This window comes from Diabrotica virgifera, chromosome 7, assembly GCF_917563875.1.
Source record: "Diabrotica virgifera virgifera chromosome 7, PGI_DIABVI_V3a".
NCBI lineage: Eukaryota > Metazoa > Arthropoda > Insecta > Coleoptera > Chrysomelidae > Diabrotica > Diabrotica virgifera.
In genome coordinates, this window is record NC_065449.1 from 98,277,123 (window position 1) to 98,290,245 (window position 13,123).

The following is a 13,123-nucleotide window of genomic DNA, read 5'->3' on the forward strand; positions in this document are numbered from 1 at the left end:
ATGTTGATTTTCACCCTTTTTTTGAAAAAAATTCATTGTTTTGACTTCTGAGTGATATCAAAATAAAGCTAAAAAACACGACAGCGTTACCTCGAGAAACTAATAAGCTAATCAAATCTTTTTGAATTTCTTATTTACCATGATCCAATGATGAGTTCTGATATCCACCGCAAAATTCATTATATTTTGAGGTTTCTTCAAAAATTTGCCACCGTTGGCTTATTAATATTTTTCCTTGAATTTTTTTTGAAGAATCTATGAATCTGCCTGTTTAATTAAAAAATAAAATAATTTTACCATACTTTCAAAAAAAATGTGCTTGAAATATTGATTTCAACCCCTACGGCCCCCCTTAAGGATAGCTATGACACGATTTTGATAGAGAACCCATGCTGGTCGTGTTTGTCTATGTATGAAATTTAATAAAAAATGTTTCATCTAAAAAGCAGATGGGTGCAGATCAACCTATATGTATTCGATTTTCTTTTTCATTTATGTCATGCGATTTCTATTCTATCTTATACAGAATGAACGACAGGCAGCATCCCTGCTTTAATACTATCGTTATTTCTGTTTCTGGTGTTAGCTGGTCACCGTTCATGTTAATTATTGCAGATTTTTCCAATAGCTCGGTTTTTGTATTTAGACCGTCTTTTTCCCTTTCTTTTTTACACTCATCCATTATAATTTATTGTTATCCAAAAGCACCGTAGTATCAGCCTAGTATCAATATATTTTATGCTTCCTGTTATTTAAATAATCTCGTTTAATGAATTGCGGTCTAGTCATGATTTTATTTTTGGAACAAAAATTTTGTTGACAATATTTTAAAAGACAGGATATATTTTTATCTTTATTGAAGATAAGTAATTAGCGATAAGTTACACAGACTGTATGAGGTAAATTAGTTTCTAGTGGTAGAATTATTTTTTCGTAATAATAGTCCAGGGCAATACGATTTTTCTCGTGACACTAACCAAGTCAGGTAGACGACAGTTGTTTTCAGTACATAGTATGGACCTCTATAACAAGAACATACATGTTTCAGTCCGTCGATTTTTTGGACTTAATTAGCTATTAACAACTTAAGGTCAAAAAATCGTAAAATTTCGTTTATCAACAAAAATTGAAGAATTTGAAACAAATTTGAAAATAAGGAACTTTGAGAATAAGTCATATAAAAATCGAATTTTTGTGTTTTAAATGTTTCTTCTTATTTGTTGCTTCGAAAGTAGCAAAATAAAACACAAATTTCGTTTCTTTTAATAAATGTTTAATGCCTTTTTGCACCAACAAATTTTAAGCACCAGCTTAGCTCAGCTTATAGAGAGGGCCGCTTAAGTCTCACTTACGTTGCACCATAATTTTCGATTCTTATCGAGACGTCTTAACTGAGACGAATAACCTTAAGATTACTCCTAAGATTAAGATAATTCCTAACTTTAAGATGCAATTTAAGTGGCAATCCATTATGGCCAGCTGAAAATTGATCTAAGGCTCAATGGTGCAACGCGTATGTTTCGTAAACTGAGCTTAAGGCACGTCTTAAGCTTAAGATCAGTTGGTGCAACCAGGCATAAAACTTTTTTAAAAATCAACTTATGCCTGGTTGCACCAACACATCTTAAAATTAAGACGTGCCAAGCTCAGCTTACGAAACATACGCGTTGTACCATGGAGTCTTAGGTAAATTTCCAGCTTGCCACAATAGATGGCCATGAGGATTGCACAGATAAGAATCGAAAATTATAGTGCTACGTAAGTGAGATGGAACATTAAAGACAAAGATGGAAACCTTATTGTAGATCTAGAGAATAAAATAAAAAGATGGACAGAATACCTGAATGAATTATTTGAAGACGATAGAAACAACTTAACTCAGATAATCAATGCAACTGGGCCAGACATATTGAAAGAAGAAGAAACGCTAAAAATGGGAAAGCAAACGGACCTGATGAAATCCCTACAGAACTGCTGAAGCTTTTGAATGTTCAGTCCGTAACCATAATATTGCATATATTCAATACAATATACAGTACTGGTATAATACCACAAGAATGGTTGCTGTCTACGTTTGTCACCATACCGAAGAAAACTAAGGCAGTGCAATGTTCAGATCATCGAACAATCTCCTTGATGAGTCACCTGCTTAAAATATTTCTTAGAGTCATCCACAACCGAATCTATCAAAAACTAGACATCGATATTAACGATACACAGATGGGATTCAGAAAAGGATTAGGTACAAGGGATGCTCTCTTTGCCCTGAACGTTCTAACACAGAGATGCCTAGATGTTAACCAAGAGGTACACGCCTGCTTTATAGACGTTGAAAAGGCCTTTGACAAAGTACGCCAGAGTAAACTCAAAGAAATCCTGGAGAGTAAGAACATTGACACCAGAGACATACAAATAATATTAAATCTGTACTGGAATCAGCGAGCTAATATAAAAATAGAAGACCAAACATCGGACGAAATAGAAATACGTAGAGGGGTACGACAGGGTTGTATATTGTCACCGCTCTTGTTTAATATCTACAGCGAACAAATATGCCAAGAAGCTCTCTCATATGCAAACGAAGGGATAATAGTCAATGGAGAAGTTATCAATAACATTCGATATGCTGACGATACTGTGATAATGGCAAGAACAGCGGAAGATCTACAACATCTAGTTGAAAGTATGAATGAGATATGTAATAACTACGTCATAAGGATGAACGTCAAAAAAACCAAATATATGACCTTCAGTAAGAATCCACAAATGACACTAGTATCACAATAAACGGTACCCAACTTGAAAAAGTAAACGAATACAAATACTTGGGAACCCTTATCAATGAAACAGGTGACCAAAATCACGAGATAAAAAGACGTATTGAAATTGCCAGGTCTACTTTTATAAAAATGAAAAAATTATTTTGTAATCGTGATATTAGTATTCATCTACGAACTAGAATGTTAAAATGCTATGTATTCAGTACTTTACTCTACGGTGTTGAGTCATGGACTCAACAGAGGAATATTAAAAATCTTGAAAGCTTTCAGATGTGGTGCTACCGCCGTATACTAAGAATAAGTTGGGTGGATAAAATTACAAATGAAGAAGTAATACGCAGAATAAATAACAAGCCAGAAGTTCTACTGAATATAAAAAAGAGAAAACTTGAATACTTAGGCCACCTGATGAGGGGACAAAAGTACACATTCCTACAAAACATAATGCAAGGAAAAATCCAAGGACGAAGAAATCCAGGCCGTAGAAGAATGTCCTGGATGAGAAATTTGAGAGAGTGGTTTGGCTGTACCACTAACGAATTGTTCAAAACAGCAGTAAATAAAATTAGAATCGCCCTAATGATATCCAATCTCCGATAGGAGAGGCACTCAAAGAAGAAGAAGAAGAAGTGAGACTTAAAACGGCCCTATCTATAAGCTGAGCTTGGCTAAGCTGGAGCTTAAGATTTATTGGTGCAACCAGGCATTATAATCTTCATATTATAATATGGAATGTTGGGTCTTGTGGCGGTTAAAATACCACATGAAAACTTTTGATTAAAGTTACCTCTCTGTAAAGTTTCAGCCAATTTAACAACTGAAACCACTTTTACATAAGAAAAGTGCCGGGATCAGTTATTTATAAAACAAAACGAACTTATAGTCCGTCCGCTATAACTTTTCCCATGCGGTACGATTCATTTTCAATCAAATTAAGTCAAAACATAAATTGAAACGAACGTCGATGTGTATATTATACATTTTGTATACTGTATCCACAGAGAACGGCAGTTCTCACCAGTGGCGCACAACACCTCTACATGCGACACTATATATACACGAAATTTTCGATTTTCTAAACCTGACTGAATTTAAAATTGGGCCAAATCCCATCTTAAAGTTTAGGAAAAGACTCGTCCATCCATATGTTACCTCTCCATTTTGGTCCAAGGGTATGGACTTTACGGCCCTTCCCATTTAAAGCCTGTTTTCGTTCTCGTCCCCAAAACTCCCAAAAATTTCAAAAATTTAAGCCCGACCTTTGCGGCTTCTGATAGCACAGATCATTACCTTTCCAACTCATGTTTAATTTTGAAAATCGGTTATACCATTCAAAAGTTATCGAGCTCAGAAATATGACTCAATTTTTATTTAAAAAATGGAAAATGTTTGTGGATATGTATGTATGTATGTATGTATGTATGTATGTATGTGTGTGGAAAAGTTACACCGATCTGAATTTTTTTTTCTGTGTTTCAAGAGGGTGTGAGGGCCGATTCAGAACCGGTCTAATTTTAGACTTCTGATTACCCGTAAGCCAGCTAGAGGGCTAGGTAGATACAAAATAGCATATTTTTTGGGCGTATATATCTTAGGTTCCAGGAAAGACAGGAAAACTGCAAATACACCAAATCAATAGGGTTGAGTTAAGCTTTCAAATGGAGCCTAAGCGATCAAGCTGAGACATACACACTGCTCACCATAGCCAAAAACTGAAAAATTAAACTTTGAAAATTTTGGTTTTTCGACAATTACTCAAAATTTCAACCTACGAATTGCGCCAATAACTGAGGGTTTGTAGAAGGACTCAGGATGCGTCCAACGGTGTATACCTTATATATGGGAAAATTCTAATTTTTAAGTTATAGGCTTCATAAGTATGATCAAATCTATTTCTTATGGGAAAAACGGTTTTTCAAGCTCAATAATTCCTGTAATACGTTCAGTTATTATACTCGATCTTAGATTCATCAGATACTACTTGTTAATACGTTTCAAATTCATGTTTAGTGATCAACATCAGGTAAGCCGTTCAGAAGTTATAGAGCTCCAAAAGTATAATTAGTCCAGGAACTGAAATTTTTCACTTCGCAATTTTTACAGAATGGATAGATTTGCTTGAAAATTTGACAATAAGTAGTGGATAGTCCAAGGATCAAAATCTATATGATGCTGAAAGACGCTTTTACCATGGGATGGTTGCCACCTCATCTCGAGGGTGGAAATTTTTTATTATATTTTGATCGCAGATGCTGGTAAAAACATTAATTATGAGCAAAAAATGTTCAATATACATTTTTTTGATAAAATTAATAGTTTTCGATTTATTGGTTATCGAAGCTGTTAGTTTTATATCGAAGAAATTACCAGAGAACGGCAGTTCTCGTCAGTGGCGCAGAAATACACCCCCCTACACGCGACACTATTATATACACGAAATTTTCAATTTTCTAAATCTGACTGAATTGAAAATTGTACCAACACCCATCTTCAAGTTCAGAAAAAGACTCACCATTCATATGTCAACCATCCATTTTGGTTCAAGGGTGTCGATTTTACGGCCCTTCCTATTTAGGGTCTCTTTTTCGTTCTGGTCCCCAAAACTCCCAAAAACTTCGAAAATTTAAGTCCGACCTTTGCGGCTTCTAACAGTACTGATCATTACCTTTCCAACGCATGTCTAATTTTGAACATTACCAGAGAACGGCAGTTCTCGCCAGTCAAGCACACCCACACCCCCCTACACGCGACACTATATATACACGAAATTTTCGATTTTCTAAATCTGACTGAATTGAAAATTGGGCCAACTCCCATCTTAAAGTTCAGAAAAAAAGAGTTACCCATTTATATGTCAACCATCGATTTTGGTCCAAGGGTGTAGATTTTACGGCCCTTCCTATTTAGGGTCTGTTTTTCGTCTCGTCCCCAAAACTCCCAAAAACTTTAAAAATTTAAGTCCAACCTTTGCGGCTTCTAATAGAAATGATCATTATCTTTCCAACGCATGTCTAATTTTAAAAATCGGTTATACCATTCAAAAGTTAGAGAGCTTAGAAATGTGACTCAATTTTTATTTAAAAAAGGGAAAATGTTTGTGGATATGTATGTATGTGTGTTTGAAAGTTAAACCGATTTGATATTTTTTCTCTGTGTTTGAAGAGGAGGTCAGGGCCGATTTAGAACCGGTGTAGTTTGTGACTTTTGACCACCCATAAGCCTGCTATAGGACTTGGTAGGTACAAAACGGCATATTTTTTGGGGGTATATATATTCGGTTCAAGAAGAGGCAGGAGAACCGCAAATACATCAAATCAATAGTGTTGACTTAAGCTTTCAAATGGTGTTTAAGCCGTCAGGATCAGACATACACACGTCTCAGTATAGCCGAAAAACTGAAAAACTAAACTTTGAAAATTTTTGTTTTTCGACAATTACTCAATATTTCAACCTACGAATTGCGCCAATAACTTAGCGTTTGTAGAAGGACTCAAGACGAATCTAACGGTGTATACCTCATATCCGAGAAAATTCGAATTTTTAGGTTATAGGCTTCATAAGTATGATAAAATCTATTTCCTGTGGGAAAAACGGTTTCTCAAGCTCAGTAATTCCTGTAATAGCTTCAGTTATCATACTTGACCTTAGATCCATCAGATACTACTGGTTAATACGTTTCAAACTCATGTTTACTGATCAAAATCTGTTAAGCCGTTTGGAGTTATTAAGCTTCAAAAGTATAATCCAATTAACGATTATTCCCGAAATGGTTTATGTAGTTGTAGTGGTTACGACGCTAAATTTGATCTGGCAACGGGCAATCCGACTTCATTTACCGGCCATCTCAATTTTTTTTTTCAATCTATTTCGAATAGAAAAAAATCTAGTGTACATTCGATGGACACTAGATCATTTGGAAGATAATGCAACGTATTTATAAATCTTGACGTGTAATAGATGAACATTGCATTCAACTTCATACGTTTAATTTATAACTAACTTTGAAAAACTCCTGATACAAGAATAAAAAACCGCTTAACGCCGTAAAAATGAGTGGCGCATAAAATATTCCAGCTACAAAAGATCTGATATGAATATTACGTGGCGCGAAAATGGATTTTCATTTGATGCAAAACTAAATTCTAGTTTTATTTTAAAAGATTTTTCCATAATATTTGCTAAATTTGAAGTAAACGCGCCACAAAAGAGTTTCAAAATTCAAACTGTATCAAAGTTACTCTTTTGTGGCGCGTTTACTTCAAATTTAGCAAATATTATGGAAAAATCTTTTAAAATAAAACTAGAATTTAGTTTTGCATCAAATGAAAATCCATTTTCGCGCCACGTAATATTCATATCAGATCTTTTGTAGCTGGAATATTTTATGCGCCACTCATTTTTACGGCGTTAAGCGGTTTTTTATTCTTGTACTATATACTACACACATCGGCGTACGTTTCACTTTCTGTTTTGACTTAATTTGATTGAAAATGAATCGTACCGCATGGGAAAAGTTATAGCGGACGGACTATATGTAAGATCCTAAATTCATACAAATAGCCCCAAATCATGCAGATTAGAAGTAGTATATAGACTCGTGTAGATTTGATTATCCACTTATCGTCTTTGCACATAAATTCAATTTAAATCAAGTTGTATTTTATCCACCTGTTTAGTTATATGAACAAAATGAAGGTCTTCGCCCAAAAATATATTATTTGCGTCAATTGTTTTGTAACTAAGCAAGCTTATAGCTTGTTCGACGTCGATAGATGGGAAAGATTCGTTCTAAATTCTAAATGCATCATAGTCTTTTGAAAGGATTTAAAAAAACATTTGCGTTGGTTTACCGAGTTTATTTTACGTAAGAACGTCAAAATCGATATCTGCAAGCGGATGTTTGTGTATCCTTTTACGATAAGAAATATTATAGAATGTGGCTTTTAAAGATTATAAAGGTAGGCATCTATGTTGCATCGTATAAAGATCTCATATAATATTTTGCATTTATAATTTTTTTCTTTAGGAAGATCTCTAAAAACAATACTAACAAGCTGAATTTTGCGAATTTTGCTGGGAATGTCAATTTTGGAACCCAAAAAAAAAACGTTAAAAACCTGGGATTTCCCCTAAAACCCCCGTCGTAGGGTAGAAAAAACGTAAAACATCGATTTGCCAAGAATGCCATACAAAAAAATCGCAACCTCAGTGCAAGACTGCAGTAAGTCAAAATAAGTAAGCTTCGAGATAAAGACGATTTTGTTTATTTTCGTGCTAATATCGGTGAAATAAGACATAAGTTTTAAGAAAAATTAACAATTAATTATGATTTTGCATGCTTTTCAGCCTATATTACATTAACCAAAAATAGAAATTTAAATAAAATAATATTAATGCAAAAAAATGAGGAATTTCAAAGTTACAACACTTTTGCACGAAAAAAATTGTTAATCACTACACATTTAGTATTAGAATTTAAAAGTTACAACAGTTTTGCACGAAGAAAATTGTAAAAAGTGTAGACACATTTACTTTTACAGTAAAACCTGTGTTGCCGGCCACCTGTACTAACGGCCAGTTTAAAAATTCCCCAAACCAATTATTTATATCTAGACTACAAAAACTGGCAATACCGGCCACCTTTCTATATCGGCCAATAGTTCTTTCATTTTTAGTGGCCGTTGCTGACAGGTTTTATCGTAGTTGTTTTCCTCTTCTCGTACATCATCTTGTGCCAAAATATTTTTATAAAAACTATGGTGGGCTTCTGGTATCATACCCGAATGGCATAAGTATACCAAATCATTCTTTTTGGCCATTTGAATTTTTGGCTGTTCTTTGGCAAGTTTTCTGAGAATAGATATTTTTGACCTCTCAGTATTGTCAATACACAAGTTTTAAGATAACTGTTTTTCCCTTCATGGTAAAAAATAATTTTTGGTCGTAAATAATTAGTCTTAGTTTATGTGGTTTTAATCCAATCTAACAAATAAATCGTCAGATGACATCGCACACATCTTATGGAAAATAAATATAATATCACACAAAGGACATAAAAGTTACATGAATAGATTGGTCTAGAAAATCTTTGTTTATTGTCTCAGCCGTTAATGGATTACGTAGACACGCTGTATATTAAAATTAAACACCACAGATATAGATATTAAAATAACAAATATCTTACTTTTTTCATTGCTTGTTATTGCTTGTTATCGAATTCGTTGCAATGTTCCGTGCAAAACTGCTGTAACTCTGTTACATTAGAGTTACAACAGTTTTGCACGGAACTTATGTTCAAAAACGCAAAATAGTTAAACTGTTGTTGTAATATTTAGCCCATTAAGCATTTGAAAGTTACTAAAGTTTTACAGTTTGCATGTTTACAATCGATTTCCATGATTACTTCATTTTCATAAAATTTTGAGTTACTGCAGTCTTGCACTGAGGGTGCGAAATATTTCAAATAATGGTAGGGGAGCCCAAGCGGGGATTTTTGCCGTTACTTGAGCGAGTCAAATTAGCATATGGGGAGAAACCAGGTACCCTGCAGATGTACCTCTACCATATATTGGCTCTTTACACAGGGGAGTTCGTTAAGGGGGGCCCGAATAAGAATGTATCCTTAAAAAAACTCCAAATTGTCAGATTAAGATAAGGTGAGTTAAGTACATACAAACGAGTGTATATTTCAAAAATCTGACGATTTGAGTCGGGCGTAAGGAAATGGGCGAGTCCCAAAATTTCACAAGAAAAAAGCGAATATTTCGCGAAATAAATGACAGATCGAAAAACTAAAAAATTGTGCTCAATATCTTTTAAAAATCTATCGAATGATACCAAACACGACTTCCCACAGAGAGGGGGGGGGGGTAGATTAAATATTTTAAATACGAATCCAGTGATATTTCGCGAAATGAACATCAGATCGAAAAACTGTAAAATACACTTATTCAATATTTTTGAAAAATCTATCGAATGGCACCAAACACGACCCCCCACCGAGGTGGGGTGAGGGTTTACTTTAAAATCTTAAATAGGAGCCCCCATTTTTTATTCTAGATTTGGATTCCTTACGTAAAAATAAGTAACTTTTATTCGAAACATTTTTTCGAATTATGGATAGATGGCGTTATAATCGGAAAAAACGATTGTTGGAAATGGAAAATTAAATTAAAAATGGAAAGTCGCCACTAAAATGGGAAACTTTACTTAGCTTTTTTTTTTGGCTTTAGGACCTACTCCTCACAACCCAATAGGTCCCCATCACGCTCGAGTGACTGCACATTTAGCATACTTTGCTCCCCTACTATAAGGAATGCAGATGAGATAATTTTGATTTTGTGTTTTGGGAACAAATATTAGACATCTGAAACGTGCCTAAAAACGCTGAATTTTTCTCATTTTCCTAATTTTTCACAGAAGCATAATATGTAACTTTCGATTCCGACCATATTTCGGGACGTTTCAAACGGGAAATGGAAGCTGAGTGTTTCTACTATTGATGACATATTATTGTCGCTTTATGCAGAAGAGTCATGCATGAAATTTCAAGCAGAACCTTCGAAAAAAGGAAACATTGCCATTCGTTCGAGTAATGCCGGCTGGTTATATTTCTCTCAGCGGCCTTTTATTTCAAATAAACCATTTAAAACTGATCTTTTTCCATAGAACCAGATTATTTTCTGTGTTTCACAAGTACACAATTTCAGCTACAAATTCCACTCAATGCCGTCTTTGTGGAAACATTTTACGTGACTTGAGATTGTTTGTAACGTGAAAGTTTAAATTCAGCGTTTGTTATTCATATTTCAAATGCCTCATATTTGTTGCCAAAATTAAAAAAAAATTATTTTATAGCTTTTAATTTACCGCAACTGGTCAATGGAAGTGATAGATTTTATTGATCTCACGAGAATCGTAAAAATCGCGCAATGTTTATTTATTTAACAGCTTTATAAGTACAAACTTCATTTACGCAAAATGCAAATTGCATACGAAAGTTTCAAAACTCATTTGGATTTTTCTCGATAGGACTCTCCGATCAAAAGCTAATAATTTTTTTACCGTCGAGTTGATACAAATTTTATTTAAAAAAATTGATTTCAGATTCCGCGTAGGAGACACTAGTGAAGAAGCGACTGATAACTAGCAACTATCAGTAAATAGAATACACATATAGACCAGAAAATGGCGAATAAAATTAAATGAGACTAAAGCTGCACAAATTAACTTTGCAAATAAAAAAATAGAAAATTTCCCAGTGAGAATAAATGATACCCATGTTCCTTATGCAACATCAGCAAAATACTTGGGCATCACCCTAGGAACGAGTCTGCGCTAGTAAGTCCATGTCAAAAAGAAAATAGGGGAGCTCCATATTAGATATAAGAAATTGTACTGGCTAATTGGAAAAAATTCAACATTATTCATTCAAAATAAATTATCCAAAATGAATAACCATTTTCAATTTCGTTGCAATACGAAACTACAGTCGCATCATTATTCCAGTCCAATCAGAGAGTGCAGCAAGCACCTCTACCGGTTTCGAAACTTATTAGTCTCTCATCAGGAGGCACATATGCTGCTCTCTCTGGCCCAACTAGAACAAACCCCGGCGTGCAGTCACGGATTGCAACGAACGAAATGGCAGGGATGCCCTAGTGGCAACTGCTAGCAAAAAAGTTTTCAACCTAATAGCACATAAAACAACATCCAAAAATGTTATTCTACATCCTACCAGACTGAAAACAATGGGAACCTCCTCTGGTAACACCTCCGAGACTTCTACAATTTGCAAGCCATAACGGATGCTGAGACTAAGGAAGATGAGGGAATTTTACAATTTATAATTCACGTCCCATCTGCTCAGCGCGGTAATGTTTCAACGAGAATGGTTCCCTTCGTACTCCTATCAGAGTAAACATGTAAATCAACAATGAATAACCATTTTCAATTTCGTTGCAACACGAAACTACAGCCGCATCAATATTCCAGTTGGGTCAGAGAGAGCAGTATATGTGCCTCCTGATGAGATACTAAAAGTTTCGAAACCGGTCTCTGATTGGACTGGGATAATGATGCGGCCAGGCCGGCCCGCGGGCCGGTGCGCCTTTTGCTTTCGTTCATATTCCATTAAAAATTTAAACTCTGAATTTTTTTTAAAATTTTACACAAAGATTCGTTGAAGCAAAGATCAATTGAGCATAGTGTGGTTGCAAAATACAACTCGTATCAGGTATCAGATAATCAAAGTCTAGCACACATAGCTCGAAAATGGCATCCAGTGTTTTGTGTTAATAGCTTAGATGCGACGCGCGGCGCCCTCGAAGACCTTCGGGCGCCTTTCGCCTTACTACATTATACATACAGGGTTGTTGCGCTCCAGAATCATACATAACGAAGCCAGTGGATACAAAAAAATACAACTCGTATCAGTTATCAGATAATCAAAGGCCAGCACACAGCTTGAAAATGCTTCCTGGTTATTAGTTAAGGTGAAACAGTAGCGATCAACAGGTAGCGAAAACGCGTTCCAAGATTGCGGCTGTAATTTTGAATATTTTTTCGAGATATTTGGCACACGTATTCGTAATATAATAAAGAATGGCGGTACAGAGCCCAATTTGAAAAATATATTAATATGTGGAAATTACTCTATAATTAAATACAATATTAAAAAAACGAGCCTGTATCGCCATTAAGAAGAACAAAAAAATACACTTTCTTCAAATACACTTTTTTATCCGATGCTTAGATTTTGTGTCATTTTGGAACAACTAATGAAATAAAAAATTTTAGTATGTAGTTCCAAAATGACACAAAATTTAGGCATCGGATAAAAAAGTTTATTTGAAGAAAGTGTATTTTTTTGTTCTTCTTAATGGCGGTACAGGCTCGTTTTTTTAATATGGTATTTAATTACAGAGTAATTTCCACATATTAATATATTTTTCAAATTGGGCTCTGCACCGCCATTCTTTATTATATTACGAATACGTGTGCCAAATATCTCGAAAAAATATTCAAAATTACAGCCGCAATCTTGGAACGCGTTTTTGCTACCTGTTGATCGCTACTGTTTCCTCTTAATAGCTTAGATACGACGCGGGGCGCCCTCGAAGACCTTCGGGCACCTTTTGTGGGTATCAATACCCGCCGTTTCTGTTATAATAATATAGTACAGTTTTTCGCAAACATAGCTCGAAAATGGCATCCAGGGTTTTGTGTTAATAGCTTAGATGTGACACGCGGCGTCCTTGAAGACCTTCGGGCGCCTTTCGCCTGACTACATTATACATACAGGATTGTTGCGCCCCAGAATCATACATAACGAAGCCAGTGAG

At 35.0% G+C, this 13,123-nt stretch overlaps 1 protein-coding gene across 1 annotated transcript in view; it reads right to left on the minus strand.

Annotated features, from left to right (window-relative positions):
• Nucleotides 1–13,123, minus strand: part of LOC114330753 (A disintegrin and metalloproteinase with thrombospondin motifs adt-1-like) — a 385,883-nt gene that overhangs the window by 123,317 nt on the left and 249,443 nt on the right. The window lies entirely within an intron of this gene.